The 6612-nt window shown below is 33.6% G+C and overlaps 1 protein-coding gene across 1 annotated transcript in view; it reads left to right on the top strand.

The window, feature by feature from the left end:
• LOC106874979 (inositol monophosphatase 3) overlaps positions 1-2822 on the top strand; it is a 26657-nt gene extending 23835 nt beyond the window's left edge. The window contains exon 7 of the mRNA XM_014922914.2: positions 672-2822. The gene's annotated coding sequence lies outside the window, so the exon portion shown is untranslated. The remainder of the gene's footprint in view (positions 1-671) is intronic.
• The last annotated feature ends 3790 nt before the right edge of the window (positions 2823-6612 follow it).

The raw sequence follows: 6612 nt of genomic DNA, 5'->3' as shown, positions 1-6612 counted from the left end.
TATACATATTAGGAAGGGCATCCAGCTGTAGAAACTCTGCCAAATTAGATTGGAGCCTAGTGTTGCCATCCTGTTTCACCAGTCCTCAGTCAAATCGTCCAACCCATGCTAGCATGGAAAGCGGACGTTAAACGATGACGATGATGATGATGATGATATATGTATTTATGTATCTATAAAAAATGTATGATCATGATCATTTTACATTTGCCATTCCATGCTGGCATGGATTTACAACTATATTCTAGTCTATCACCAACCTTTATACAGCATGGATTAAGTGTATTTCACAGTGTCACTAGTACTAAGCAATGCTCCTCGCCAGGACTAAAATAGATCTTCTATCTTGTATCAGATTTTCATTCTGAGTTACTGCACTCCTCAATAGTTTGCCTTCACTGCAACTCACAGAGACCCCTTTTATGTACTGTTGGATTTATTGGAGGATCCAACTTCCTAGATGGTTAGGAAACTACATCTCTTCATGTGTGGGTTTATTACATGAAGCATATATGAAGTAAGAAGAAACTTGCTATGCTATTTAGGTTTTTTCAGAGATAGCATTTATGAAAGAATTACTTTGGGTGTAGAGTGTTCATGTTAACCAAAGAATTAGTTTGTAATTAAACTTTGTTTTAGAAATCAATGCAAAAATCTTTTCTATTTTCTAGATTTGTCATTGGACTGCAGCCATGCAGGAGCACCACCTTGAAAGGTTTAAGTTAAACAAATCGACCCCAGTATTTATTTTTAAGCTTGGTGTTTATTCAACTGGTCTCTTTTGCTTAGTTATAAGGATGTAAACAAACTGACACCAGTTATCAAGTAGTAAGGGATTGGAACAGACACAAAGACACACACACACACACATGACAGGTTTCCACACAGTTTCCTTCTACAACACATTAGTTGGCCTAGGGCTATAGTAGAAGGCTCTTGCAGTGGGACTGAACCCAAAACCACATGGTTGCAAAAGAAGCTTCTTAACCACACAGCCGTATTTGTGTTTATTTTTCTACACACTCATACACAGAAACACACAAAAATATGTATGTTGTTGCCCCTCTTTGAATGATTAGTGTTAAGTGAACCTGTGATTAGGTGAGCCTCTATGTAGTTGCTTATCTTGTCAGAAAACACCATTTCAAAAAAAAAAAGGGGGACATATTGGATTATGGCAGTCCTAGGTGGTATGGTCATGGCTGGAAATTCTTTGATCATAAGTCTGCTCAATTAGGACTGACCTAGGGTTAAACAACAACTTAGAACCTTTATAAATTATTGCATCCTGCAGTGATCAAGTGTGCAACTAAGACTTGAGCACCTGTATGTAAACATGTTATTGCATTATTTGTGTGTGTATGCACCTGTCAACAGAATCACTCGAGATATATTTTGTTGGGTGTAAAATGTATCTACCATCAATACAATATCCATTTGTGTGTGTATGTATGTATATATATATATATATATATATATCTGTTTTCATGAGAACAGGCATATGCAGTTACACGAATCTGATAACTGGATGGATTTTCCAAGCGTATTTTGCAACAGTGTCTCAGCATTGCCAATTAGGAAACTGAAATAAAGTACTAAAATGCATGAAAATATCATTCTATAACTTCAGGATTGATTTGTTTTCGTCTTTGGTTTCTTTTATTCTTTTAGATTTGTTTTTTTTTTTAGTTGTGACTCCATTTTCTTCCTCTAACATGTATAATCCACTAGGGGAGGATATATTTTTTTAATCTGCAGCGTAATATCAAATATATCCAAACATTGGTGATATTCTATTTCTTCTCTGTGAAAACTAAACGACCTTTCTCACAATCATGTGATGTTGTGTTGAGTATATAAATAATATTGGTTCTATGATTGATTGATTGATTGATTGATTGAGTGAGTGTTGTGAAAATAATATATCTGTTTTAATATCAAAAAGAAACTGAAATGTGTTTTTCTATGAAAAATATACATAATATCCACATATATATATATATATATATATATATATACATATATATATATATATACATATATATATATTTTCTTCTGTAACAGTTTGTTTGTAATGTGTTGGAAATAAGTTATTCCAGTGGCTAAAATTTTGGTATTAGCTTGGGAAAAACTAGAAATTCAGTATGGCGAATATACAATTGAAGGGGTAAAGCTGGAGGGCCGGTAGAAGAGCCAGAAAACAACTTGTAACCATTAAATTAAGAGGCTCATTAAATGAATATGCATTCATTAAAATGTATTGTTTATCAAAATTTATATTTCTTAGTCGTTCCAGTATTTTCTTTTTTTTTTTTTTTTCATTCCATAAATATTTTGATTCACTTCAGTTTTATTTTTTAAAAATCAAAATGTGGTATTTTAAAATTATATACAATATATAACAAATCATTTTTCATAGTAGAAAATGTTAACACCAAGTATTTTTGCCTCCTTCCGTCTTCTGTATGTTTAATTGTATTGGGTTCGCCTTGGTGTGTGTATACGACTTTATTATTGCTGAGGAGCCAAAATGCTAAGATTTTTTTTTTAACCATTTGTTCTAAAATGCTCCACTTCCTGATCCCGTTGTGAATTTCTACAGTAGGGTCATGCTATTGTAAATTTTGGGTTGTTTTTCACAAACTCGATATTTTTTTTTCCTTGCTATTGTTTAAAAAAACGTTTCATTACAAATTTCCGATTGAATTCTGTTAACTCTAATTTTAACGAAATATTTCTTACAATTTTTTTGGTTTTTCAAACTTCTGTTATTTGTGTTTTCCAGTGTAAATAAAGTGATTAGATCAACGAAGAATAAAAAATGTGTTGTTTTTGTATTTAGTTTGCAAGATTCTTGTTATGAACTCATGTGTTGAAACAGATTTTGTTGTATCTTGGGAGGGTCATTATGCCAACAGTGAATACACACATTGATTCCATTTCACTTTTTATTATTATTATTTGTCAGTTAGTTGACCAATTAACCAATCAATTGTTTAATTAATCATTCAGTCAATCAACTAGGCTTATTGAAGTGCTTACGTCATCATTCCCAACCTCATCAATGACATGCCCTCTCTACTCCAGGTCTGTTGTTTATAAAAGTCTTAATTATACTTTCCAATCAAAATTTAGCTTAAATTTTCAGCATCAAGTATATCTCAATATTACATCTTCATATGTTTTTATTTCTAATTATGCTTATCTTAATGTTTTACTTTTATCAAATGAGGGTGCATAACCTAGTGGTTAGGGTGTTACAATCACAAGAGTGTGGGTTTGACTCCTGAACAGATCCAGCCACTCACACCTATCCTACAATGTCATTTTAAAAATAAGCAATCGCATCATCAAAATATCAAAGCTACAAGATAATGTATGATTAATTGAAAACAGTTTCATTAAATAAGCATTACAGTTGATAGAGGAATTGGAATACTAAAGGTTAAATGTGCAAAGACATGGAATAAAACCAAATGCTGGCATCAAGGAGGGCATCCAACTGTAGAGTGTTGCCTCAAGAAATCTCTGCCAACCCATGTCAACATGAAAAAAGTGGATGTAAAAATGATGGTTCTTGACATGGCTGTGTGGTAAGAAGTTTACTTTCCAACCACATGGTTCCGAGTTCAGTCCCACTGCATGGCACCTTGGGCAAGTGTCTTCTACTATAGCCTCAGGCCGACCAAAGCCTTGTAAGTGGATTTGGTAGACATAAACTGAAAGAAGCCTGTCAGATATATATGTGTGTGTGTTTGTCTACCCCACCACTGATCAATAACTGGTGTTGGTGTGTTTACATCCCCATAACTTAGCAGTTTGGTAAAAAGAGACCAATAGAATAAATACAAAGCTTTAAAAAATAAAGTACTGGGGTCAGTTCATTTGGCTAAAAAATTCTTCAAGGCTGTGCCCCAGTATGGCTTCAGTCTAATGACTGAAACAAGTAAAAGGAACAAGATAAACCAATTAGCAGTTTTTTCTTTCTAGAGAATTATGCTTTCATTCCCAACTACTTGACCTTGGGTTCAGTCCCACTGTACAGTACCTTGGAAAAGTGTCTTTTATTATAGCCCTTGGCCAAACAAAGCCTTGTGAGTTAATTTGGCAAACAGAAACTGAAAGAGGTCCATCATATATATCTACATATATATATATCTATACTTATATATATATATATATAAATTAACAGAATGAGATAAAAATCCAAGACTGAAAGATTTCAGAACATTTATAAATAGAAGGTCTTACAGCTGTTTCCGGGATATTTTTGTATATCCCTTCATCGGAGATGGTGTGAGAAAATGGTTAAGCAATAGTTATTCTAGATACGATATGAAATAGAGAATGAAGTGGAGGAATGAAAATAAAACGTGAGATATATCTCGCGTCTATTTTCATTCCACCACTTCACAAGGAAAACTTACACAGCTATACCTGAACAATTCGCTGACTGAAAGAAGAGTTCTGCTTTGTTTATTAGCCAATTCTCCGAAAGAACGAGCGATTCAATAATGTTTATTAAATTATTGTCTGAAAGGAAAATTCTGCAACGTTTACAGGAAACAATATTATATATTCTGTTCTCGCTGATTTGTACAGATATCGTTTTTCAACTTAATTTAACTTAGAAGTGATTCTCTCCCCTTAATCGTAAACTCACTTGAGGCAAACAACTTGCTCAAACAACGATTTTGTTTGCCATAAAATTATATTGATTTTTGTTACGTGTAAAAGCTTACGTGAGTTTCATTACGTGTAAAAGCTTACGTGAACTTTATTATGTGTAAAAGCTTGCGTGAGTTTTCATTATTAAGAAACTTAAATCAATCAGATTTATTATGAACATTTTGCCTTGATTTCAATTTGAATTATATTGGGCACTTTCCGCAATAATAAAGGAAAGAAAACACTAGCAGGGCATGTCCCCTTTCTCTGTCTTAAATTGGTACCATCCAAAGTTGATATATGGGTGCCAATCACGTATTTAGTATTTTCTTCCCGTCAAATAATGCATAGCCATACCACCCACCCCAACTCCATGTTAGAATTTTTTAATTAGCAGGTGAAAATAAAAACTACTTAATAATTTATCTTGACTTGTGAATATTATCTCAAAATGATAAATTTTGGGCAAAAGTAGAGTTAATTAAATTATCCCCAATGTTTGAGTGATTAAAAAAGTTTTTTTACATTAATCCTGGAACAAAGAAAGGTGTATTTAATCCATTGGAGTGGATTGGATTGCCTATGTTCAGTCCACTGCAGGACGAAGGTCTCTGCATGTTCTCTCTACCAACCACGGTCTGATGAGGAGACCATGAATTCGTGTTTCAGGTCATACTGGTTTGATGAGCGAGCCTTCTCTGCCACACTGGCTTGGGAAAAGGGTGCAGTTTTTTCTACTTTTACCCAGCAGTAGTTAAGTCGATTACATCGACCCCAGTGCTCAACTGGTACTTATTTTATCGACCTTGATAATATGAAAGGCAAAGTCGACCTCAGCAGAATGTGAAGATGGACGAAATACCGGTAAGCTTTTCGCTTAGCGTGCTAACAATTCTGCCAGATCACCTCCTTCTGTGAATAGAAGCAAATTTATTAAATTACTCATAGCATGACTTAAATTGCAGAATATAACAGGATACAGCAATATATTTAGTTCCATATTCAATTTTTGCCACAAGGCCAACGATATTGGAGAGGAGGGGAAAGTCGATCGCATTCGACCTTAGTACTAACTGGAATTTATTTTACTGACTTCTAACTGATGTAAGGCAAAGTCGATCCTGATGACATTTGAACTCAAAACCTAAAGAAACACTACTAAGCATTTTCTCCGACGCAATAATGTTTCTGCCGGCTTGCCGTTTACTCTGATATTTAATAGCGGTTTCAAATTTTGGCACAAGGCAAGCAAGTTTAAGGGAGGGGTGAAGTCGATTAGATCGACCCCAGTGTTCAACTACTGTTTATTTCATCGATTTCGAAAGGATGAAAGGCAAAATCGACCGCGGCAGAATTTCGACTTAAAACGTAAAGACGGACGAAATACTGCAATGATAATAATAATTAATCGATAATAGTTAAAATAAAGGCTAAGAGACTGATATGAAAAATGTGAACAAAACCAATGATAGAATTTATAATTTTTACTTGAATGTTAAGATGAAAGAGTAGTTTCCCTTCAATCGGTGACAGAATTTATGACTGAAACACTTCAAGATTGTGATTTATATAGAAATATCGTCTTGTTAATTTTGTTATATTTGCTTTCCTAATTGTATTGTTCCCAAGAAAAGTAACAAGTATAAATTCAAGATATTGTATCACGAGTGAAATTTCTAATTTGGGAGGCAACTCTCAAACCAACCCTTGAGAATAAAATAATATACTCTTTGTACAAGAAACCAGTTTGGTGGACTTAAAAGTTTACGCGCGATTTAGATAAAAGCATCTACATGTGAACAATCTGCGCACTTCTGCAAGTCAAAATTAATTAATTATACATTTCATTAAAAAAAAAGCAGTAATTGTTCAGTAAGAACACCTTATTTTTCTCCTGTTCATATATATTACGAATTCTATATAATATTCTAAATTATATATATA

Source organism: Octopus bimaculoides, chromosome 8 (genome assembly GCF_001194135.2).
Source record: "Octopus bimaculoides isolate UCB-OBI-ISO-001 chromosome 8, ASM119413v2, whole genome shotgun sequence".
Lineage (NCBI taxonomy): Eukaryota > Metazoa > Mollusca > Cephalopoda > Octopoda > Octopodidae > Octopus > Octopus bimaculoides.
The sequence above is the reverse complement of the archived record's forward strand: the minus strand, read 5'-3'. Positions and strand labels throughout refer to the sequence as shown.